This window comes from Muntiacus reevesi, chromosome 7 (assembly GCF_963930625.1).
Source record: "Muntiacus reevesi chromosome 7, mMunRee1.1, whole genome shotgun sequence".
Classification (NCBI taxonomy): domain Eukaryota; kingdom Metazoa; phylum Chordata; class Mammalia; order Artiodactyla; family Cervidae; genus Muntiacus; species Muntiacus reevesi.
The window spans coordinates 65,246,599-65,272,569 of NC_089255.1; the positions used below are offsets into that span (position 1 = coordinate 65,246,599).

A 25,971-nucleotide genomic window follows, 5' to 3' on the forward strand; every position below is an offset into this window, starting at 1 on the left:
TCCAGCTATTATTTATTTTGACTGTGATGTCTCATAGACATAGGGACTATCATCCATGCAGATATTTATGCTAGGAACCCAAGCCTGATCTGCTTTCTTACACAAATACTAAAACATTTCTTTACCAAGAGCTCTAACCACATTCTACTTTACTGGTTTATGCACATAAATGATAACGGTGATAATAATATAATGAGTAAATACCCCCTCAGTTGTATGAAACAGATGTCTTTCAGGAAGTCTTCATTCTCAGAGCCACTAATAATCAATAAACCTGTCTTGCTGAGTGTGATTCCAGAGTTTAAAGGTTAAAAGTGTTACAAAACATGGTGTCTAAACCCAAGTTAAGTACTTCACCTAGTGCTCAACCAAAGAAACTTGTGTATAAATGTATGATGTATCTGCTTACTGTACAGGATTGATTATACAAAACTATGTTGTAATTAATTGATCGACAATTTCCAGGAAAGGGTGGGTAATGAAGTATTAGAGTATGGGGGACTTTGGGGCCAGAATGCCTTTGTTCAAGTCCTAATAGCACCACTTGCTGTGACCTTGGGCAGGTTACTTTCCTTCACCATGTCTCAGTTTCCTTATCTGTAAAATGATGATAATAACTGCCCATACCTCAAAAGGTTATTAGGATTACATATAACAATTAAGGGTTTGGGGACTTCCCTGGTGATCCAATGGCTAGGACTTCACACTCCCAATGCTGGGGGCTGAGGTTTGATCCTTGGTCAGGGAACTGGATCCCATGTACTGCAACTAAAACCCAGTATCCAGATCTTCACCAAACTCTCCTGATTCTCCAGATTAGATGAAGCTTCCTTTTATATGTTTCTTAATACCCATTTTTTTAAAAAAGTAACAACTTTATTGAAACATAATTCACATACCATGCAATTACCCTGTATAAAGTATACAGTTCAGTGCAATTCACAGAGTTGTGTAATCACTACCAAAATCAATTATAGAACACTTGATTCAAGTCATGAGAATACTTCCTGCTGTCATAAAGATACTAAAAAGAATCCCTGTACTCATTAACAGTCATACACATTTCCCCCATCCCTCCAGCGACTGTTAATAACAACCACTAAATCTACCTTCTGTCTCCCTAGATTTGCTTATTCTGGATATTTCATATAAATGGGATCACACATTATGTGATCTTTTATGTCTGACTTCTTTCACTTAGTATAATGTTTTCAAGGTTTATCCATGTAACACATATCAGCACTTTTTAAAATTCCTTTTTATGGCTGAATAGTATTTCAGCATATGGATATACACTGTTCATCAATTGATGGACATTTAGGTTGTTTTTATTTTTTGGCTATTATGAATAATGCTGTTATGAATATCCATGTACCAGTTTTGTGTAGAGGATGTTTTCATTTCTCTAGAGACCATAAGTAGGAGTGGAATTGCTGAATCATATGGCAACTCTATGTTTAGTCTTTTGAAGAATTGTCAAACTGTTCTCCATAGCTGCCACATATTTTACATTTCCAGCACCAGTGTATGACAGTTCCAGCTTAGCCATGTTCTTTCCAACAAGAATTGCCTCTTTTTAATTTTAATCATCCTGAGTGTGTGTGAAGTCGATCTCATTGTGGGTTTGATTTGAGTTTTTCTGGTAGCTAATGGTGTTGAGCATCTTTTCATATGTCTTTATTGCCATTAGTATATCTTCTTTGGGAAATTTTCTATTAATATCCTTTCCTTTAAAAAAAAAATTACTTATTTGGCTGCACTGGGTCTTAATTGTGGCATGCAGAATCTTTAGGGGCAGTAGGTGGGATCTAGTTCTCTGACCAGGGATCGAACCTGGCCCCCTGTGTTGGGAGTGCAGTCTTAGCCACTGGAGCTACAGGCAAGTCTCCCTTATTTTTAATTGTGCTATCTCTTTGTATTATTTATATTAATATGTATTATTATTGAGTTACAAGAGTTCATTATATTCTATATATAAATCCTTTATCAGAAATATTAATTGTGCATATTTTATTCCATTCTGGGAGGCTGTTTTTCACTTTCTTGGTAGTTAAAAAAGTTTTAAATTTTTCTGGAGTCTTTCTTTTCTTCTGTTGTTTGTTGTTTGTACCTTTGATGTCATACCTAAGAAACTATTGCTTAATCCCAGGTCCTGAAGATTTAAGAGTTTTATAGTTTTAGCTCTTGTACGTTTGTTTTATAACTGTTTTTCTGCCTTCCCTGTTAGAATGTCAGCACCATAGGAGGGCTTAGATGATACTTATCCAATTTATTTGTTGTTTGGGCTTCATTTAAGTCTTGGAAAATAATAAGTGTTGAATAATGGTTGTTAGTTATTTGGAAAGACTAAGGAGCTCTTATCAAAATGTATTAAAACATCTAACTTGAAACACTTTTTTCCAAAAAAATAGGAACTGAAGCATTATATTTTTTGTTGGTGTGCCAGGAGTTGTATTTATACTTCAGAGGTTTAGGAGACCTTAAATGATTGCCTTCCTTAGTTCTCAGAACTTGTCTCTCTTTAGCTTACAAAATTGGGCAAGTTACATTTACATTGGACTTGGAGAGTTTTATTACTCCGGTCTCCATCAGTGATTCTAGAATAAACCAATGATCAAGTCCCATGTTCCTAAACTTCTGGGTGTCCTTGTGGTAAACAACAAATTTCATGCCACTTTCCAGAGGTCTGACACCACCTCTAGTAGATAGTGAAAGACAGATCCTCTTTACTGATTATTTCTACCAGTAAAGAGGATTTTGTGGGGCTTTACTACCATAATTTGTTATTCAGTCTGTAATACTAGATGTGGAGTTAGGGTAGCATCTGAAATGAGGGCTTTGGCATATATTAAATTCAACTGCTGTGACTTCCTCTCAAGGCTAGTGTGTGCTTTGTCATTATAAAACTGTATACTTAGTTAATCTTTTGAGGAGAGTGAATTGACACTTTGATATTGAGTGGTTTACATCTTAGACTATAAAATCTGTTTTTAGGGTTTTTTTTTTTTTAGTGGATTGATGTTATAAAATTTTAATATAAAAAGTGTCATGAACTAGTGCATTAACCAAATGTAGGTATATTGCTATACTTTGGACAAAATCCTGGAGGAATATTCTTAGGATTAAGCTAAATCATGGAGGGAAATACCATCTCATCTAACTTTTTTTTTTTTTTTTTTGATGGGTTTAAAAAGGCCTCAGTAATGGGTGTTTGTAAAAAGCATGTATATGTTTGCATTAAACAAATTTAGGATTTTATATCAGAAAATAAAGCAATCTGTTACCTTCTAAGGATGCACAAGGGAAAGAATAGTATTTGAATTTACTGCTTAGTTACAATAATATGTCTGCTGGTAAAAGGATGAAATTGTTTAATATGAGTTAGTATATGTCTCAATTCTAATGAGATTGGCTCTAGGTTTATGTTTATGCTTGTGACTTTAGCTTTTACTATGATAACCTCCATTCTATCATTTAAAAATTTTAAAAGACCCTCCAGAATTGAGTGCTATACTTTTCATGTTGGGAATTGCAGATCATCTCAATTTCTTGGAACACCAACCCTGAATTTCCTTAATACTATCACTGTCATTCTCATTCATGAAAAAAATCTTTCAGAATATTGAAGTTTGGATACTAATTAGATATAGTTTTAAGTCATTTTTGAGCAGAGTGGAATCTTTCAGTGAATTCTATATATCAGTCTCCTTTTCCTCTCCCACCATTTTATTTTATTGTGAACTTGAGTAATTCTGTGTTTTCGTATCATCTTTCTTTGATCTGTAGCAGTCATTTAATTGCAGAGCAAAAGCACAAAACATAACACCCCAACTGAAGCTTCCACAGATGTTGGGGGATTAGCAGAGTTTCTGCACTTCAGAGTAGTGAGGATGAGATGGGGGTTTGATTGAAATGAAATATTTATGAGTTGTCTATGTTCTGTTCAATTACGCTGTTTTTTCTTTTGACCTTTAATAGGTTTCAAATACTGGGTCAGCCAAAAGGTTCATTTGGATTTTTCTATGAGATGTTACAGAAGAACCCAAATGAACTTAATTGGCCAACCCAGTACATAAAACAGATTGAAAATTTTATTTCCTTATTTTGCTTTAAAAATAATTTATTATTTATACTAAGTAATTTAGAAAAGATTTGCAGCATTATACTTGCTTTAGGCAGTTTTTTGGAATGCCCACAGATGTGAAATGTATCTTTGTTTTACCTTTTGCAGTACTTTGGGTAAGTGCTAAACTTTTGCATCATTCTTATCAAATTTATCAGATAAATTGACAAGTATGGCCTCAGTCTTAATATGCCAGCAGATTTGGAAGACTCAGCAGTGGCCACAGGACTGAAAAAGGTCAGTTTTTATTCCAGTCCCAAAGAAAGGTAATGCCAAAGAATGTTCAAACTACTGAACAGTTGCGCTCATTTCACATGCAAGCAAGGTAGTGCTCAAAATCCTTCAAGCTAAGCTTAGTAGTATGTGAACTGAGAACTTACAGATGTACCAGCTGGATTTAGGAAAGGCAGAGGAACCAGAGATCAAATTGCCAGTCCTTGTTGACTCATAGAAAAAGCAAGGAAACTCCAGAAAAACATCTACTTCTGCTTCATTGACTATGCTGAAGCCTTTGTGTGGATCACAGCAAACTGTGGAAAATTCTTAAAGAGATGGGAATACCAGACCACCTGACCTGCCTCCTGTGAAACCTGTATGCAGGACAAGAAGCAACAGTTAGAACTGGACATGGAACAACTGGACTAGTCCAGGACAAGAAAAGGAGTACATCAAGGCTGTATACTGTCACCCTCCTTTTTTTAACTTATATGCAGTGTGCATCTTGTGAAATGCCAGGCTGGGTGACTCACAAGCTGGAATCAAGATTGCAGGAAGAAATATCAACAACCTCAGGTATGCAGATGACACCACCCTTATGGCAGAAAGGGAAGAAGAACTAAAGAGCCTCTTGATGAAAGTGAAAGAGGAGAGTGAAAAAGTTGGCTTAAAACTCAACATTCAAAAACTAAGATCATGGCAACCAGTCCCATCACTTCATAGCAAATAGATGGGGAAACAATGGAAAGAGTTAGAAACTATTTTTTCTTGGGCTCCAAAATCACTGCAGACGGTGTCTGCAACCATGAAATTAAAAGACACTTGCTCCTTGGAAGAAAAGCTATGACCAACCTAGACAGCATATTGAAAAGCAGAGACATTACTTTGCCGACAAAGGTCCGTCTAGTCAAAGCTATGGTTTTTCCAGCAGTCATGGCATGGATGTTGAGAGTTGGACTATAAAGAAAGCTAAGCACCAAAGAATTGATGCTTTTGAACTGTGGTGTTGGAGAAGACTCTTGAGAGTCCCTTGGACAGTCAATCCTAAAGGACATCAGTTCTGAATATTCATTGGATGGACTGATGCTGAGGCTGAAACCTCCAATACTTTGGCCACCTGATGGGAAGAGCTGACTCTCTGGAAAAGACCCTGATGGTGAGAAAGATTAAAGGCAGGAGGAGAAGGGGACGACAGAGAATGAGATTGTTGGATGGCGTCACCAACTGGATGAACATGAGTTTGAGCAAGCTCCAGGAGTTGGTGATGGACAGGGAAGCATGGTGTGCTGCAGTCCATGGGGTCGCAAAGAGGCAGACACAACTGAGTGACTGAACTGAACTGAACTGAATGGCAGAAAGTGAAGAGGAACTAAAGAGCCTCTTGATGAGGGTGAAAGAGGAGAGTTAAAAAGTTGGCTTAAAACTCAACGTTCAAAAAATTAAGATCATGGCATCCGGTCCCATCACTGCATGGCAAATATATGAGGAAACAATGGAGACAGTGACGGATTTTATTTTCCTGGGCTCCAAAATCACTGCAGATTGTGACTGCAGCCATGAAATGAAAAGACGCTTGGTCCTTGGAAGAACAGCTATGACAAACCTAGACAGCGTATTAAAAAGTAGAAACATCACTTTGCTGACAAAGGTCCGTCTAGTCAAAGCTGTGGTTTTTGCAGTAGTCATGTATGGATGTGAGAGTTGGACCATAAAGAAAGCTGAGCACCAAAGCATTGATGCTTTTGAACTGTGGTGTTGGGGAAGACTCTCGAGAGTCCCTTGGACTGCAGGGAGATCCATCCAGTCCATCCTAAAGGAAATCAGTCTTGAATATTCATTGGAAGGACTGATGCTGAAGCTGAAGCTCCAGTACTTTGGGCACCTGATGTGAAGAGCTAACTCAACAGAAAAATCCCTGATGCTGGGAAAGATTGAGGGCAGGAAGAGAAGGGGGCAACAGAGGATGTGATGGTTGGATTTCATCACCAGCTCAATGGACATCAATTTGAGCAAAGTCAGGGAGACAGTAAAGGACAGGGAAGGCTGGCGTGCTGCAGTCCATGGGGTTGCAAAGAATTGGATATGACTTAGCGACTCAGCAACAGCAGTCTTAATGATAAATGATTTTGCCCAAAGTCACTGTAAATAGCCTATAATTTATGTGGTCAACCTATTTTTTATTTTAATTTTAATTTTTTTCTTTTTTGACCATGCAGTGTGGCATGTGGAGTCTTAGTTTCCTGACCTGAACCACTGGAAGTCTCCAGCATATTTTTCATTTGTTTATTTTTGACCTGCTGGGTCTTCTTTCCTGTGTGAAAGTTCTTCTAGTTGCAGCGCGCAGTCCCTGAGGTGACTCCTCTTGGGGAGCGCAGGCTCTCGGGCCCGGGGCTTTGGTAGGTGCGGTTCCTGGCCTGTCGCGGGCTCAGTAGTCGTGGTGCACAGGCTCAGGTGCTTTGCAGCATGTGGGATCCTCCCTGATCAGAGGTTGAATTTGTGTCTCCAGCATTGGCAGATGGACTCCCCAGCACTGAGCCACCAGGGAACCCCCCCCAGCCTATTTTTATTTTAATCATTTTTCTAGGTTTGGAGCTCTGTGTAAACCTGGTTTTCAAAATGTATATTTTAAAAAGTTTTGTTAAAATTTTGAATTTTATCTACCTTGCAATTTTTGGCAGAAATTTTCATAAATGGTTCCTTTTCTTTGAGCAAAAAAGGGTAGTAGATACTATACCTACGAGAAGTTGCCCAGGAAGAGCTTAAACTCTTGTGGGGTTCTTTTAAAAACAGCATATCTGAGAAGACACTCCTCTTTCAGTTTGGTTTGAGCAATAGATTTCTCTTGCACTAGCTGTTGACCTAACGTATAAGTTCTAATTAATGCATTAAAATTATATCTAAAAACATCTTTCATAAATATGAGTCTTAAATGCAAGCTAGTAAAATTGTTGTATAAAAGTTTTCACTGAATCAGTTCGGTAGTGAGATTTCTCCTAAGACTTGAATTTTGTCCCTCATTTTTCTGTTTTACTACTAATAGTACGATGTCTGTGTATAAGGTTATGTTCATGTAATTATAGTCCTATCATTGTTTTAGCTCTTTGTTCCTTTTCTGATTTTTGCCTTGAAGCCAGTTAACAGAGCATTAACTAACGTAATTCATTTAGACTGAGTACAATTGATTAAAATATTGACATGCCACAATGATGAATAAAGTGCATTTTAAACCTGTGTAGTCTAGTAGTAAAGAATAGCTAGTTGTTTTATCAAACAAACTTTACATTTTTGCTGAAAGGCCTACTTAAATATGTGTTCATGTATATAATACATAGTCTTCCTCTTCCTAGTTGTTTAAAAAGCAATTCATTTATTCTCTGAAACTAAGCCATACAATTATGCGATTACTAAACTTTCAGAAACGGTTGCTTAGGGATTTCCCTGGTGGTCCAGTGGTTAAGAACCTGCCTCCCAATGCAGGGGACTCGGGTTCGATCCAAGTTCCCATGTGCCATGGGACAGCTAAGCCCATGTACAGAAAGTGCTGAGCCTGTGTGCCGCAATCAGAGAAGCCTGACTAAAACAATTGCTTAATGTTTTGAACTTCATTATAATTAGGAAAACAGAGCCAGGAAACCCAGTGGGAGAATAATTTGTTTCCTGAGGAATAGAGCAGTAGAATAACTGCAACAAACAAAGCATTAGGTTTTATTGTTACTTGTTGCCTTCATTCAGTTTTCACTTTCATTAAGTGTTTATAAAACACCTGATTTTCTTTAGAGTTATTAGTGTCTATCTTTAAAGGTTTCCATATATATACGTGTGTGTATATAAAATTTTTGGCTGTTCTGGGCCTTTGTTGGTACACAGGCTTTTTCTCTAGTTGTGATGAGTGGGGGCTACTCTCCAGTTGCGGTGTGGGCTGCTTAGTGTGGTGGCTTCTCTTGTTGCAGAGCGCAGGCTTCATGAGTTGGGGCAAGTGGACCCAGTAGTTGCCATCCCGGGACTCCAGAGCAGAGGCTCAGGAGCTGTGGTGCATAGGCTTAGTTGCTCTGTGGCATGTGGGATCTTCCCAGATCAGGGTTCAAACCCACATCTCCTGCATTGACAGGCAGATTCTTTACCACTGAGCCACCAGGGAAACCCCTGTGTTTATATTTTAAATTGACATATTATACAAGGAAATAATAAGCATCTTTGTGCTTAAAAACAGGCTGTGTTTAGGTCTTAGTAATTGAAATCTTTCTTGACTAGTGCTTTTCAAATAGTAAAAAAAAATTTTGTGTGTAAAGGAGGAAGGCAATTTAGCATCGGCATTAGGATCATTTTTTCCCCTATCCTATTAGTTAATTCCAAGATTGTTTAATATGGTATCCACCCATTTCATTTGGCTGCAACCTTTGCTTTTATGAAAGTAAGACTGATTGTTCTGAATTGCTCTGTATATGTGCTTTGGCACATCATGAAGGTACCCTTAATAACATTGCCATTGTCTTTAAAACAGCTTGCAGTTATGACTACAAATAAGAGGGTGTGACAGAGGGCATGACAGATAATGATTCTTTTTTCCGTCCTTAGTTGAACAAATCTCCTTTAGACTATGATCCTTTTGTGTTCCCAGGACTACCTACTGTATTTTCTGTATATTGTTCCTAGTCAACTAAAATGTTTGCATATAACTTTGATGTGTCTACAGTCGGCCACTGAATTCTTTTTGTGGAGGCAGGCAAGACAGAGTATGTGGGAAGAACTTGAGTTAGCCTTGCCTTTATTGGCACTTTTAACCCCACTGGCATACTTAAATATGTGCTTAAATTATTTTGTGTGACTATTGTCTTCCAAATGTTTGTTTGCTTTTGTCTGGTTGGGGATGGCCTTTGGTTTTAATTCCTTTCCTTTTTCAATGCACAAGTAATATTGTCTTTAATATGTAATTAATTTTTTTTAACAGAGTTTCGATGGGAAAAAAATTGCTGGCTATTTGATTGGCTTTGTTTTAGATTACTGAGATTCTGCACTGAAGTAAGGATATTACTTGTACTATACTTTATCCTATTTTAAATAATCTTATCAAGTAATATGGAAGAGAAAGTGAATATTCATAATGCAGAAATCAGAAAAGCTTCCTTACTATGTTATGAGGTTATCTTTGAATCTTATATTCTTTGTGGACTGACATTTAATTATGGTAATCTTACATATATAGTTGTTAGCATTTATTCTTAATACTAATTGAGAAATGGAGGATCGGATGAAAACAAGCATTTCACATAGAATTACATCCTGTGTAATTCTATGCATATGTTACTAGCTTGTAATTACTACTTGTAATTACTAGTAAGTACTTGTAATTACTAACTTGTAATACTGACTCCAAAGCCAGTACTTTTCTTTCTAAACACATTTTCTGCTTGAAGTGTCTTAGTTTTAGGGTCAGTTTGTCCTTTGGGAGATTTGATAGCATATTTAATATAGTAAATAAATTAGAATTTGAGGATATTTAAGGTATACTAAGGAATAAGAATAATTTGCCTTTGATTTCTCATGAAATTAATTGCTAATTAGCCTTACCTGTAAAGGTACTGCTGTAGTATATTAACATGGATTATTAAAGTTCTTCCAAAGTTGGATTATTATCTTTATTTTACAGATGATGTAATTGAGGTGCAAGTTTGAAGCAAGTCCTAAGTAGGCCTAGATGTGAGATTCAGGTTTTCAGAAGAAAACAGTGGTTTACTTTTAAATAGAACTCAGTGATTTGGAATGAATGTACTTCAGACAATCAGTGTCATCATTCCCTTACCTTTAAAATGAAGAGGTTGAACCAAGTGATCTCTAAATACTTCTTTAAATGCTCCAGAATGAGTATACTTTAAAAGCCTCAAGGATCCCTGAGCGTGAATGAGAAAAATGTTAGTTACTTGTTTTCACTAATCTCTGACTGAAATGTACCTGCAAACCACAGCAAATTAGCAATCCCTGTGACTGTCATCAATTGACATCATATTTTTATATTACATTGTAGTTGTTATAGATACCTTGAAAATATCATTTATGTTGGTTATAATTTGGAAATTATGGTAGTTAACAGACTTGTTACTTCTTGTTATATGTTAAAAAAGAAATATATTGAATGTTGTATGAATTTTAAATATTTTGATAACCATATAATAGGTTTTCTCAGTATATGTATTTTTGCTTTAAAAAATATTCCAGTTTATAGTCTTTGCATACTGCCAAAGGAGTTTATAGCACAAAAAGTTACATACCCCTGAGTGACATATTCTCTCCCTTCACTGCAAAATGGCCCATGGTGATTTTGGTTGATGTCAAAGAGCTTTTGGACATTGCTTTTTGGGGGAGTTGTGTATGGATGGGGGAGTCATCTCTGCATTGCTCTTTCACGTTTCCAGAATGATGAACTATGCTTATGTAACTTTCCATGAATACTAAGTAAGCTAGATAGAAGCAAAATGATGATGATGAAAGTAAATTCATGATCATCTCAGTTTGGATATCTTTTTTTTGCAAGAATTAGGTTTCCAAGTAGTTGTTCCATTTGAAGGATATAGGAAAAGACCTCTTACTTTAGGTTATCTACTGTTGATTTTCCAAGCCAGGAGCACTAGCTTGCCAAGAACAAAAGTTACCCACATAACACATGTACTGCACAAAATATTTCTGAAACAGGAGATCAGTTGGAAGGCAGTATTACCTTAAAAACATAACGGCATTTGCTGCTGAGTTTTTGTGTTGAGTGTGGGTTGTGATTTTTTTTCCCCTTTTTTCTCTTGTGCTTGCTTGATTCTTAGTAATTTACATATTAATTGGTTATGAGGAAGGTAACGGTAAATTCTTCATAGTAGTAAGAATTAGGATTACACAAGACAATAGCTTAAATGGAACACAAAGACTGCTTGAGTTCTGTCCTGTGGTGAGTCTGTTATTCCATTTGTAATACATTTATCTTTAGATTGGGTAGGGTGGGATTTGCATTCCTGAAGTTACAACTAGTTTCCAGATTCTTATCAGTCATTATTAGGAGTGACTGTTTTTAATAGTGATAATGAGGCAGCTATTCCCAGGAGGAGATTTAGTCACTGGCAGAATTGTCAGAACCCTGAAATATTTTGGGAAAACCTAGGGTGGAAAAAGCAAGCTGTTTCAAAAACAAAACATGACAGAAAAAGCTGCTTTGGTGGGGAGGGTTAGATGGGGATGGATGAAGGTAGCAAGAAACCAAATGAACTTTACTAAGGCTGTAAGCTAACTAGAAGCCAGAAGAGATTAGTGTTATTTACCTAAAGCACTCTAGTGTGGACATGAAGTTTTGACTGTTCTAAGATTAAGTTGGTTAACAGCCACTCATCTGAAAGTATGTTCTTTGTGTGTACTGGCAAAGTTTAATTTGACTTTGACAAAGAGATTCTTCTGGCAGCTGCTTGTTTTTATTGACAGTTTGAGAAAAATTTGGTTTTTTTTTTTTTAAATGTCAAAGACTTATTTTACTGGCTTTAGAGGTATGTGTGTGAGGAGTGTTCATAATCCTACAGGCCGCATTACCATGCTAGGGTTTACTAATTAATAATGAGGACAAAATAGTCTTTGCCATGATTAGGCAAAACAGAGATGAGAAATGTAAATAGACTATGACTTCAGGTATGCCTGTCCCACCTCAGTTTTTAAGTGCAAAAGGAATCTTTTTAGATTAGAATTTCTTCACAGCCGCCTGCCTACCAACATTTTGTTGTTGTTCAGTCGCTCAGTTATCTCCTACTCTCTGCGACCAGAAATGATTCTATACCAAATCCAAACAAATCAAATCACTCTTAAAGGAATAAGTGAAAACATGTGTAGCTGCTTTGACTGGACTGCATCTGTCTACAGATTAGCTCAGTTCTCTGTGGTAAGCAGATTCCTCCTTAAATATCCTGTGCTGACCATGACCACCATCATATGGAGGTGCACAAGAGGATGTGACAGCATTTACTTATCTGAACTGTGTTTTGTAAACTGACTGTATAATAACTTTGCTAGCTAGTTAAGGTCAGCCTGACAGCTATATAAAGAAAGAGTAAAAATAAATATTAAATGCTATCAGTTGTATTTAAATAAAATGTTGTGTATTGTAATTTATATGTACTGAAATCTTTTAGTGTCCAGGGTAACAAAGAGATGAAAAAAATGGAATTTGTTGCCCCTTAAAGGCACATTCTAGAGTTTGTTGTGTTTTTTATTTGAATTTCTCACAGGGTTAAGTGGAAAGTCTTTTTGTAGTGTTTTGGCAGAATTGTAGGCTTGCGGAGGGAAACCCTTTGTGAGATAGGGAGTCATTTGGTATATATTGCTGTGGTAACTCCATGAAGGATAACTGCCACCTTTTCCTGAGTTGGGCCAGGTTGGGTATCATATGATATAGAAATATCCCTAAATAATAATTGGAGTTGCAGATGACTTAGAATATCAGACAGTAGTAAGGTGATTATTAACTTTTTATTATATGAGTAATCAAATGTAGAAAAATGGGAAATACAACAAATGGAAGAAGAACAGTTTCTTATTGGGAAAACTTGTAATCTGAAAAAAAAAGAATCATGAACTCAATCAAGCTGAACTTGGTGCTAGTTTTTCTCATGTTTTTATTTTGTATTTTTTCTATCAGTGTGTTAAATGTGCATAGTTTAATGATTCAGTAGCTCTATAAGACTTGTTTTGAAAAGCAGCAGTTCTCCTACTTGAACCCCCACTTCTTCCCTAGAGGCAAGCGCTTTAATTTCTTATAGCTGATTCTTACCTGTGTGTTCTCGGAGGGGAGTAAAAATTCTTTTTCCTACTATCCTCCTAGGTTCTGTAGCTAGGATCCTGTAAATGGACTGACAAGAGACATATTAACAAAGGAAAAGCATACAAATTTATTTATTGATAATATAGATTTTGTGTGATAAGGAAATGAAAACCTGAAGAAGTGGTTAGGCCTGAGCATTTTTTTTTAATGTGTATATGTAGTTATTTGTGGACGTCCCTGGTAGTTCAGACAGTAAAGAACCTGCCTGCAATGCGGGAGACCCAGGTTTGAGCCCTAGGTTGGGCAGATTCCCTGAAGAAGGAAATGATAACTCAATCCAGTATTCTTATCTGAAGAATTCCATGGATATAGGAGCCTGGCAAGCTATAGTCTGTGGGGTTGCAAAGAGTAGGACTGAGTGACTGACACACACGTATGTATTTATTTATTTATGGCTGTACTGGGTCTCCGTTGCTATGCATGGACTTTCTCTTGTTACAGTGAGTGGGGCCTCTCTCTAGTTGTGGTACATTGTCTTCTCATTGCACTGTCTTCTCTTGTAAAGTCATGTGAGTTTTAGAGCGCAGGCTTAGTAGTTGTGGCACAGGGGCCTTGTTGCTCCTTGGCATGTAGGATTTTCCCGGAACAGGGATCAACCCTTGTCCCCCACATTGGCAGGTGGGTTCTTAACCACTGGACTACCAGGGAAATCCAGGCCTGAGCATTTTGATACTGAGTTTGAAAGAGTAGAAAGTCATGGAAGAATGTGATAGGACGAAATAATATGAGCTAAGGTTAATAAATGGGAAGCTTAACAAGGCCAGTTACTTTGAATTTCTCTTTGTCTATTCATCTTCAGAAATAAGGATCCTCCTTTCCTCCAAGTATAGGGAAGGCCTTTCTCACACGAGGGTCTTAGGACCAGCTTCAGAGTCCAGAGAGGTCAGATAGTCGTTCCTGCACCTGTCATTTCTCAAATTTCTTCAGCGTAAAATATTCACTGTGCCAAGGCACTGTATTTTGGGGTAGCAAGTTCTGAACCTTGTCATTCTTAATAGCATTCTTATATTCTGATTTCTTGATTTCTCAGCTTCAGGTATTAACTTTATTTCCCATTATGGCAGATGAAGATTTAGTTCTTTTTCTTCATCCCTAGGTAGCTTTTTTCTTTTCCCATCTTGGTATAGGTGTTCATAACTGCTTAGATCAGTGTTCAGTGTTTACACAGTTAAGAGTGAATGTGCTATTCACAGTTAAGCCATTTAACAATCTGTGAACACTTTTACTTTTCTATACAGTTTTGGTTTTCTGTGAAATTTCTGTTTTTCTTTGTTGTTGCTTACTTTTATATTAATGCCTTTTATAGTTCAGATTGCAACTTGCCCAAATTTGCTTTCAGGAAATCCTAACACTTAAGGTGTTCTATTAGCTTCTCATATTCTTGAAGATATGGTCCCATATTGACTGGTTGCCCATTGTTTTTATGTGTACCTCTTAGCTTGGGTCTTCCCTTCACCAGCATCTTAGGGTTACTCTTTTCCTCTTTGTGTTGAGTTCTAGTTTTCTAGATCTCATATCTTCTTGTGTCTTACTTTGTCAGAACATATTCTCCAATAGCTTCCTGAGAAAGGGAAGGTTTGATTTTTAATCAGCTTGGAGACTTTGAATGACTGAACCCATCTTACTCTGTCCTTACTTTTAATTGATTGTTTGGCTGGGTATAGAATTCTAGTTTGCAAATTTTCAAGGCATGACTTCATTGTTTTATAGTTTTCTCCACATTTACTGCATTGCTCTTGAAGCTGAAGTCATTAAGTTCCTAATTATTTATGTGATCAGTTCTTTTGTTTCTCAGTGGTTAAAATTGCACAATAATATGCCTTAGTGTGAGTCTGGTTCCATCCATTGTGCTGAGCATTTGATGAATCCTTTCAATCACGGAACTGTTTTGTTGATGTGTGTTTGACTCTTTGTGACTCCCATGAACTGAAGCCTGCTAGGTGCCTCTGTCCATGAAATTCTCCAAGAATACTGGAGTGGGTTGCTATTCCCTTCTCCAAGAGATCTTCCTGACCCAGGGATTGAACCCAGGTCTCCTGCGTCACAGGCACATTCTTAATGACTTCTCCCTTTTTCCTTTTTATCTCCTTTTGAACTCTTATTATTCAGATATTGGACCTCCTGGACTCATCTTCCAGAATTCTTATGCTATTCTATTGAGTTTTTCGTTTCAGCACTTACATTTTAAATTAGCAAGGAAGTATGCTAGTGATCACTTTCTGATTCTCTCTTTTTTGTCCTTTTTTTTTAAATACTGTTCTTCATGTTTATATTATTTTGTGCTCTATTTCTGAAAATATTAATATGTCTTTCTCCCCACAATTTTCTTCTGCCATTATAGTCTCTGTCTGGACTAGCTACATAATTTTCAGGGCTGAGTACAGAGTGAAAATATGGGGCCCCTTGTTTAACATTATTAAAGAATTCTAAGACAGCAATCAGCAGAGCATCAAACCTAACATGGAGCTCTTCAAAGTGCAGAGTGCTGTGTGACTGCCCAGGTCTCTCAGCTTGCCTTTTCTATTTCCATTTCTATTTTTTATACTAGAATGTCTAATGACTCTTGGCTCTTTCCTGATATTTAAGAGTGGGATCCTAAGAAGCTGACTGGAAGCTCTGAACATGCAAGTAGGACTTATCAATTGTGAGCGTTGAAGTAGGATGATCTGGCTGGTCAAATATAGTTTGAGAACTTGTCAATATTTTTATATTTTTCCTTGTAGACTAATCGCTGGGCAAAAAGAGACGTCTCTTCTAATCACTGCCTGGAAGTGAAGGCCTGGCTGTCAGTCTTTTGATAAAGGTATTGACAAAGGGGTCTGGGGTTAGTGGGTAGTACTAGCATGTCAGAGACAGTTGTTTTCAGGGACTTTGTGAGTTGCTACATACAACAATTATTAAAGATTATACAGACTTATTAAATGTTCTATTAAAATTAATAAATTCTGAAAGCTCACCACTTTTTGTTTATGTATTACATTTTTAATGTACATCTATCTATAGAGTGGGAACACCATGTTGTCATAGGCATCTCTTCTGAATTCTGCATTCAGTGACACTGTTTGGTTGCTTGAAGCAGCTATGGTAAGCTGCAAATATTACAAATAACTACCCTTGTTTCCCATCTTCCTCTGCTCCCCAGACCCCAGCCAGCTGTTAGACATTTGTTTATCAACATACTGGGAACTGGAATCTAGTACATATGTTAGCTTAAACTGTCTTCACCATACCTAGTGATCTCCAGTCCATGTTAACCTGTTTATTTATAAACCTCCTTAGATTATTTTCAGTGTTGCATGGGTGAAGGAAAGGCATTTATCTGCCTGCCTGAGAGAGTGGAAGGGTATCTGAGAATTGCATTTCAGAAAGATTTTCTATTAATTCTTCCCATTTATCCCACTGAGCCTTTTGGAGGCCTATTCCTTGATGCTTACCTTCAGTTCAGTTCAGTCACTCAGTCGTGATGCTTACCTTAGGATTCAGTTTTCTTGGGTCTTTGGGTCTTTTACCTCTTAACCATTTATTTTCCAGGTTTCAAAAATTTGTAGCTGTAATCTTTAGTTCTCTTCATCTCTGTGGGTTTTCATATTAAAAAAAAAAAAAGAAAAGGAATCCCTTGGTGTTCTGGGAAGGGTCAGTGAATAGCTATGTGTTTAGTCCATCATCCTTACCCAGAAGTCTGGCATCTAATTCTTGGGGGAAAAAAAAGATTAGGTAAGTAGACTCAGCAATTTAAGGGAGTTCTCAGTAGGCTTAGTCAGCCTCCTGATTTGCAGATCATGCATAAATGCAGTCAGGAAAAGATTCTACTGATTCTAGAATATTTTTCACTTCCAAAAAGAAGTAACCATCTGTAAGTAGATGTTATTAGCTTTTAATATGGATGTGTGGGGACATACAGAAATACAGGGCAGTTTTAGGTCATATAGTTCGGTATTACAGAGAATCGGAACCATAGTACCTAATTGTCCTAGATTCTGTAGCCATTCCAGTTGCCCATCAAGTGGCTGGATCTGGCAACCTGGTCACCTCATCTACTCTGTGGCAAACGTTTATTGCTCCCTCATGTAGTGAGTCTTCCAATTTTATGACTTTGTCTCCCCTCTTAACTTCTGCTCAAATTCAGTGCCCTCCTCTCCCCATTAGATTTGATGTGTTTGGGTTGGTTAGACTCTCATTACTATTAATTTTACACCAGGCCACTCCATGGTCCATTAAGCTCTCCTTTGTCTATTGGTGGTTACCTTTTGGGTAAGGCAATAGTTGAAAGGTGTTCGGATACCAGTGTAGCAACTAAAGTGAAAGAAATTGTAATCTCTCAGAAGGGAGTTGTGGGCCTCTCAGACACTTCCTTTTAGATTCAAGGAATGCAGCTATTTACATACATTAAAAATTTTTTGTGTGGCTCAGGGCAGTGACAGTTGTGGCTAAAAGGAACAGATATCTGACGGGATGTAAAAGGAATAAATATTTGATGCCCTGCGTGTGAAATTAGATTAGATGTCTAGGTGAACCTTCTTTTTCAAAGTTGTGAAGATGGTTATAGCAATAGCCAGTTGTTAAATATTCCTACTCAAAGGGCTCTGGTAAGTGCCGCTTATTGCCCCCTTTTTTAGTCTTCAGTGTTTTCTCCTTGCCTCATGTCTTTTGTGTTTTTAATTAGAGGGTTTCCCCCCTCTGTTTGTGAGAAAGAGGTCAGTCACTTTGTATGTGCTGTTGACTGGGGGTTTTTTGTTATTTGTTGTTCAGTCACCGGGTCTGACTCTGCGACCCCAGGAGCTGCAGCACACCAGGCTTCCCTGTCCTTCACTGTCTCCATGAATTTGTTCAGACTCGTGTCCATCAAGTCAGTGATGCCATCCAACCATCTCATCCTCTGTTGTCCACTTCTCCTCTTCGCAAAGGAGTTTTTGTTTTTTGAAATTCATTGTAATTTCTGGTGATCGGTCTGGGAAGAAATGCTGCTCTTTCTCAGGATGGTTTGGGGATTAGGCCAGGTTTTTTCCATATGATTATATGTTCTTTACAGAGAGTTGGAGGCTTCTCTGATGGCTCAGCATTAAAGACTCTGCCTGTGCAGGAGACTCGGGTTCGATCCCTGGATCGGAAAGATCCCTGGAAGAAGGAAATGAAAACCCACTGTGGTATTCTTGCCTGAAAAATCCCATGGACAGAGGAGCCTGGCAGGCTACAGTCCAAAGGGTTGCAAAGAGTTGGACACAACTGAGTATGCACCACCAAGAGTCTGAAGAGATTTTTTTCTGGGGTTTGAACTTTATTCTTATTAAAAAGTTTTTCACAAGTATAACTTAAATCATCTTGAGGGACTTCCCTTGTCCAGTGGTTAAGAAGCCACCTTCCAATGCAGGGGATGCAGGTTCAATTCCTGGTTGGGAAACTAAGATTCCACATGTAGTGGAGCAACTAAGACCACATGAAGCAGTTAGAAAAGCCCAAGCAATGCAGAGAAGACCCTGCGTGGGCAAAGTAAAACAGTAAATAAAAATAAAGTTAGGGTGAAAACCTTCCTGACTAACATATTTAAACAGGCATCTTATGTGAAAACAATAAAATACTGTGAAGTTGGAACTGCCTTGGGGTATCTAGGTCTTGACTGTCATGCTTGCCATAATCACTTCCTCAGAAACTGATGTGCATTTTGCTTGGCATTGCCCACAGCATGCATTTGAGATAGGAATTATAAAAATGGGGGACTTTGTTGGCATGGTTTGGGGAGAATTGTGGCAGCATTACGGTACCTTTAAGAAAAGTTCGTTGAGGCAGTTGACTTTGTCAAGGTGATGGTGATTGCCTGCTTAACCAGCAGCCTCAGCCCCCAATATTTAAGCAGTTAGCTCTCAGGTAGTGGTATAACTTGGAGCTGCTGCCACACCTCTTGTGTTTTTGACATACCCTAAGCTAAAATGGTGGGACTTTTCAAATGGCTCAGTGATAATCAAGCTGCCAGTGCAGGAGCTGCTGGTTCCATCCCCGAGTTGGGAAGATCCCCTGGAGGAGGAAATGGCTATCTACTCCAATATTCTCACGTGAAAAATCCCATGGACAGAGGAGCCTGGCAGGCTACAGTCCAAAGGGTCACAGAGCGACTGAGCATGCAAAATAAATGGTAGGGTGAATTGTTTGTCAGTTATCAGCAGAGTTTTTTGTTTTTTTTCGTGCCTCCCTTCACTTGGTGGACACTTTTTAAAAATGTATTTTAAGATGAGAAAGTTTAAAACATTTTTTATGTATAGTCATGGTCTTTTGTTAAAACTGGCTTGCTGTTGCAATAGCAGATGGGTGTGATAAAATGGGAACATGTCAACTGTAAAAAGAAACCAATGCAGATTAAATCACAATTAAAAATATCTCTAATATGAGTCACTAAAATGTTTTTCCTTTGGGTTAACTCTTAATATTGTGTCCTCTTTTTTTAGTCATCTTTTGACAAAACCAAGGAATGGAAAAAAAAAAGATATGGAGAAAATGACCAGGGGTGGCTTTGAAATTTCTTTATTCAAAGATTTTTAGAACATGGACTTTATCAAGTCAGAGAATCTTGAAAACAAGACAGTTACTTGTCGGAACAGGCTGATATGGACTTTTTGCTTTTTTGAGTTGTCAAAAAATGGATTATATTATCAGGAGTATCTGGTCCTCTTGTAATATAAGGAGTATCAGAAGAATATTATCCACAGATGCCTTTCAAATGGTGCCTTACTTCCCTTATACCAGTGCACAAAGTATAATATATCTAGCATACTTGATCTTTTGCTGAGACAACTTCCAACATTTCTAATTGGTCCCAATGCTTAGCTCAGTGCCGAGCCCCAATAAGTGATCAGCATTTGTTGAATAGAGAAATGAATCATTACGAGTCATATTTCCAAACTGGTGCTTTTCATAGCCATTCTTTGTAAAGCTGTTCCAGGGATTTGTCAGAAAAACTAATCCAACCATGCTATACTTCCCTTTAAAAAAATCCTTTAGTGGCCCTCATCTACTTAAAGTTTTGCCTTTCAGACTTTCCTTCTAAAATTATTTTGACATTATAAAATTAGCATTCTGTGGTCAGAAATCCAAACAACATTGAAAATAGATGTGAAAAAACACATGTCCCTAACTCACCTTCCAAAACATCCAGTTTGCTGGGCATTGTATACCTTTCTATGTATTTTGCAGACTATAGTCTTTTCATTTTTATTTTACACCATTATGCTAAAATAGTGACACTTTGTCCCTCCCCCATTGGCCCAGGTGAACTATTTAATGTCATAGAAATTAACCTTTTGTGTGTATATTCTCCCAGTCTTTTGCTTGTCTTTAACTTTATGTGTGTTTGCCCCAAGTAGATACTTAAAATTTGTATTTAGTCAGATATTTCAGTGTTTTGTGTCTTTTGCTTAGGTAAGGAATTATTTCCCACTAAGACTTTAAAATCATTTCTCATAACTGATAGTATTAAATTTTGCAGTTTATTCAGTCTGGCACTTTTATGTTTTTATGATGTAGTAGGCATCTACCTTTTTACTCAGATATTTGGTTTTCTCAGTTTATTCAGACATTCTGCTTTCCCACTCACTGTTCGTCTTTAATCATTTAGATTGCTGTTTTCTTGAACTCCTTACGTGTTTCTGCTCTCCTTCCATACCTTTTTGGTTACTGTAGTCTTAGCATATTTTTTTATGTTTTTCCCACCTCAGATCTTACTGATTGTTCTTTTCCATCTACTTTTTAAATGTAGATAAGAATCACATACCATAAGGTTCACCTTTTTAAAAAAATAATTTTTATTTTGGCCGTACCATGTGGCGTGCAGGATGTTAGTTCTCCAGCCAGGAATGGAACCTGCACTCCCTTGAGTGGAAGCAGATTCTTAGCCACTGGACCACCAAGGAAGTCCAGGCTCTTCTTTGGTTGCAGTGCGGTGCGTGGGGGCTGCTCTCTAGTTGTGGTGCGCTGGTCCCTCATGGCAGCGGCTTCTCTTGTTATGGAGCACAGGCTCTCGGGTGTGTGGTTTCAGGAGCTGCCGCACGCAGGCTCTGCAGTTGCTGCTCCCAGGCTCTGGGGCACAGGCTTAGTTGGGGCTTCCCTGGTGGCTCAGATGGTGAAGAATCTGCCTGCAATGCGGGAGACTTGGGTTTGACCCCTGAATCAGGAAGATCCCCTGGAGGAGGGCATGGCAGCCCACTCTAGTGTTCTTGCCTAGAGGATCCCATGGACAGAGGAACCTGGTGGGCTACAAGTTCACAGGGTCGCAAAGAGTCAGACGTGGCTGAAGCGATTTGGCACTCCTGCACACACAGGCTCTGTGGCTTGTGGGATCTTCCCAGATCAGGGATTGAACCCGTATCAATTATGAAATAATAACCCATTATTTGTTCATATTATGATTTATCCATTCATCCACTGGTGGAAATCTGGGTGGTTTTCCCCTTTGGCTGTTCAGGTGTCGTGTGCTGTAAACTAGTGCATGGTATTTTTTAAGTACCTCTTCTGGGCACATACTTAGGAGTTGAATTGCTGGGTCATGCGGTAACTCTTTTTAAAGTGTTTTTTGTTTTTAATTTTGATCTTTGATAAGTTTTTGTACGATTAAACCAAATAGTTTTTAATTTGATTATTTAATTTGAAGGCCCCATAACATGTAGTATTCAAATAATGACAGATTTTTGTCTTTTCCTTGAATGTTTCAGTCTGTTTTTTTGATAATATGATGGCTGGCATCTTTATTCTTGATTCTGAGAGGGAATATTTTTAATGTTTTGCTAATGTGTGTGCTATTTTCTGTAAATTTCTGGTAGATTCCTTTTATTAAGATAAACTTTTACTCTCTCCCTAGTTTGCTAAGAACTTTTTTTTAGAATCAGGAATAGGTGCTGGAATATTATTTTCTTTTAAGAATTTATTGAGATGTGGCATCTCTCCTTTCAACTGTTAATGTTTTGGAAGCATTAGGCTTGGTGCTATAATACTGGTGCTTTGGTTGATTCTTGGGTACTTCAGTGGAGTTTTCTTCCCGTTCAGACCAGCGTGAAAACCAATCTGACAAGCTCTGTTCTGTACATTAGTGCCAAGTTCAGTGATGGTGTAGAGCTATACATGTTAACATACACTCTAGCATGCTGGGAAGGATTGAGGCCAGGAGGCAAAGGGGGCAACAGAGGAAAAGATGGTTGGATGGCATCATCAACTCAACAGACATGAGTTTGAGCAAACTCCAGGAGATAGTGAAGGACAGGGAAGCCTGTCATGCTACAGTCTGTGGGGTCGCAAAGAGTCGAACACAATTTAGCGACTGAACAACAACAACAGATGTTTATTTTCTTCAGTCCTCTTATTCCCTTCATTTTTTCCTGTAAATTAAGCAATTTAAAATCTTGTTATTCAGAGTTAAGAAGCATACTCCTTTACATGTTTATAAATACACTCCATAATTGCCTCTGCTGCTCCTCCTACCTCATTCCTGATTAAAAAAACAAAGCTACAGAATGCTCTGAATTTTCATTTGGAAATTATATCTGTTTCTAGGGCTGTCATCACCCTAGTAACAAGGAGCCAACTCCATTACTTTTCAAAAGGACTTAAAAACAATCCAAATACCTTTTCATAGGTGAGACTGCAGGCCTGTTCAAGGTGTGTCTAAATATTCTCGACATGCACGAAATACAACTGAGGTACTTTGCAAAGGAGAAGAAGTAAAATCTAAAATCTGGAGTTGAGAGACTCCATCACATTATGAAGACTTCCAAACAAATCCTGGTGGGCTCTACTTTCTGCCTGAGGATGATCAAGTAGATTCCTGTTAATAAGGCTCATTAATATGATTACCACACTCCACCCTCTAGTCCACATTGAAGATGACTGGTAGAGAAGGTCTAGGGGACTAGAGAATCGAAGGATGTGAAGGTTAGAAGTGATATTTACTTTTTACTTGATGCACCACATAGCATGCAGGATCTTAGTTCCTTGACTAGGGATCAAATTTGCTACCCCTTTAGTGGGAGCTGAGTCTTAACCATTGAGCCACCAGGGTTAATCACCAAAAAGTGTTTTTTGGATTTGGGCCAAATTGTGGAGGTGGAGGCCACAGGTAATCTTTGGTATAAACATGTTGTGGTTAGATTTTGAAGTGCCTTGTCTTAGATCTTTCTATGGGACAACGTTGTTTGGGGCCTATGTCTTTAGAGATTTTCCTGAACAGTTGGTTTAAAGCTAAGATCTGAGAAGAAGGTTGGTGGGAAGAAATAAAGATAGATTGTGATTTGAGATTTGTCACCTGCAACATCTACCCTGATTTCATCTAATCTTTTAGCTTATGAGTAGAATTAAAGAGCTTAGGAAAATCCAAGTATAATTCATTTTAGACTAGCCAAATAATTTTCTGTATGAATAATGATGACCCCCAAAAGCATAAGTTTAATTGTTATATCAGGAAAAAGGGAAAGTTTGAGATGCTTACTAGATATCCAGGTAGAGATTTCAAATAGTCAGTTTACAAATCTGGAGTCCTGCAGAAAGTTTGGGGGCTAGCCACCTTGCGCAATGTGTTGGTTAATTTATTAACCATTACCCCTGGGGTTGGGGGAGCCTAGACTGTTAGTTCCCAAACTGTTTGAGGAGGCCTGAGGTATCATAGCTAACTTGGGCAGAATGTTTCAAATTTCCAGGAAAACAGTACAGATGGTGCATGTGCTTGACATGTGTTTTTTAAAAGTTAAAAAAGATGTTTGAGTTCTGTGCGTGTGTGTGTGCCCTATGCTGCTGGCATCAACTGAGTGCAGTTTTTGTATGTGCGCCTATTGTTTCTTGGAGAAGGAAATGGCAACCCACTCCAGTATTCTTGCTTAGAGAATCCTGTGGACAGAGGAGCCTGGTGGGCTGCCATCTATGGGGTCACGCAGAGTCGCACACGACTGAAGCGACCTACCATGCATGCATGCATTGGAGAAGGAAATGGAAACCCACTCCTGTATTCTTCCCTGGAGAATCTCATGGAGGGAGAATCCCATGGAGGGAGGAGCCTGGTAGGTTACAGTCCACAGGTCGCAACTTCACTTTTTTTTATGCCTGAATATATTATTAGCACAAGATGCATATACCTCTCGCTTCCATTTCCCTCCATATTTACCTTTTTGTATTGTATGTGTTTTATTTTTGTCTCCCACCTAAAACACAGGTTTGATGAGAATGAGGATTTTTGTACTTGCCCAGTGTTATACCTGCAACTTCTGAAATATTTCCTGGTACATGCTCAATACATGCTCAGTAAATACTGAGTGAATTATTGAAAGATCTGTTCTACAACTTAGCTGTCAAACTGTAAGATTTGAATAGAAGGAGAAATAATTATCCTTTAAAAAAAATTGTTTATTTTTGGCTGTGCTGGGTCTTTGTTGCTTTGCATGGGCTTTCTCTAATTGTGGCAAGTGGGTGTTTCTCTTCCTTGAGGTGCGCGGGCTGCTTATGGCGGTGGCTGCTTTTGGTGCCAGAGCACAGGCTGTAAGATGCTCCAGCTTCAGTAGTTTCCGCTCCTGGGCTCTAGAGCGAGGCTTTGTAGTTGTGGCACATGGGCTTAGTTGCTCCTTGGCATGGGAATCTTCCCAGATCAGGGATCAAACCTGTGTCCCCTGCATTGGTAGGTGGATTCTTATCCACGGGGCTACCAGGGAAGCCCAGAAATAATTTGAACATTCAAATTAGAGACTAGAAATGCTTCTATACTTTTGAAATGGAAGAAAATTCACCAAAGGTGAATTATTTTAGGTTTAAGATTGGTGAAAATCCTCAAAGTTAAGGGATCCTCTTTCTTTATGGCCCTCTAAAAAGTAGCAGTTTGAGTGCATCACCAGTGTTGCCCATCTGGATGAGGATGGGCCAGGCTTTTTTGTAGTTTTAATCAAATCACTGTGGTATATACTTACAGATACATTAACAGTTTTTTCTATGCTGTTGTCATCCTCTTTTTCACTGTATAACTTCTGGTCTTGGGAGCAGTATCTTGTAAATTTGAAGAACGTATGAATACCATCTGAAGGAAGAACTTTATTGGGGCCCTTCAGTATGAGTAGGATTGAAATTTTTTTTACATTATAATGTAATTAAATATATATGAACAAAACTAGTAAACTTTGTATGCTTCTCGATTTACATAGCAAGAGAAAATAGATGCATAATGTATACCATACTTCAGTGTCTTTTCGATGTTACTTTGAATACAGTTTGGAAACTAAATTGGCGCATGCAGTGCAAACGCTGCCATTCAGCCCGCAGACCTTGTGTGTGTCGTGTTTGAAAGCTACTGTGGCTCCTCACACACTGCTTTCTCGCCATTTGAACTGCTGCTGAAACCTTTGTTAGCATTGTTTGGCTTTCATTCTGAATGAGAGTTTCAGACATATTGGAGCATATCTGTAGGTATTAAATAATTATTTTCCAAGCGAATTCAGGAACTGAAGAATGTTCTGTTTAATCATGCGTTAGTGTTTTAATATTTTTCTCACACAAACATTCTGCTCAGTAAAAGTAAGAATTAGAGTGAATGTCACTCTGCATGAGGACATTCAGTGTGTGTGCAACACTCAGTAGAGGGTTGTTGTTTTTATTTTAAAGAAAAAGAAGTGTTGACTTTTTATTTATTTATTTGCAGCTGTGCTGGGTGTTTACTGCTGCACGCAGGCTTTCTAGTGGTTCCTCTTCATTGTGGTGTGAGGTCTTCTCATTGCGGTGGCTTCTCTTGCTGCATAGCATGGGCTCTAGGTGTGTGGGCTTAGTTGCCTCTTGGCATGTG

The 25,971-nt window shown here is 38.2% G+C and overlaps 1 protein-coding gene across 6 annotated transcripts in view; it reads left to right on the plus strand.

The window, feature by feature from the left end:
* FBXO34 (F-box protein 34) overlaps positions 1–25,971 on the plus strand; it is a 70,372-nt gene that overhangs the window by 24,733 nt on the left and 19,668 nt on the right. For 2 of the 6 annotated variants that reach the window (XM_065941102.1, XM_065941101.1), the window contains one exon: positions 15,905–15,984. The exons of 2 other annotated variants lie outside the window; for them this stretch is intronic. The gene's annotated coding sequence lies outside the window, so the exon portion shown is untranslated. Of the gene's footprint in view, positions 1–15,904; positions 15,985–24,127; positions 24,209–24,370; positions 24,428–25,971 lie in introns of those variants that run through there. 2 more of the 6 variants (XM_065941105.1, XM_065941107.1) reach the window with 2 other exon arrangements.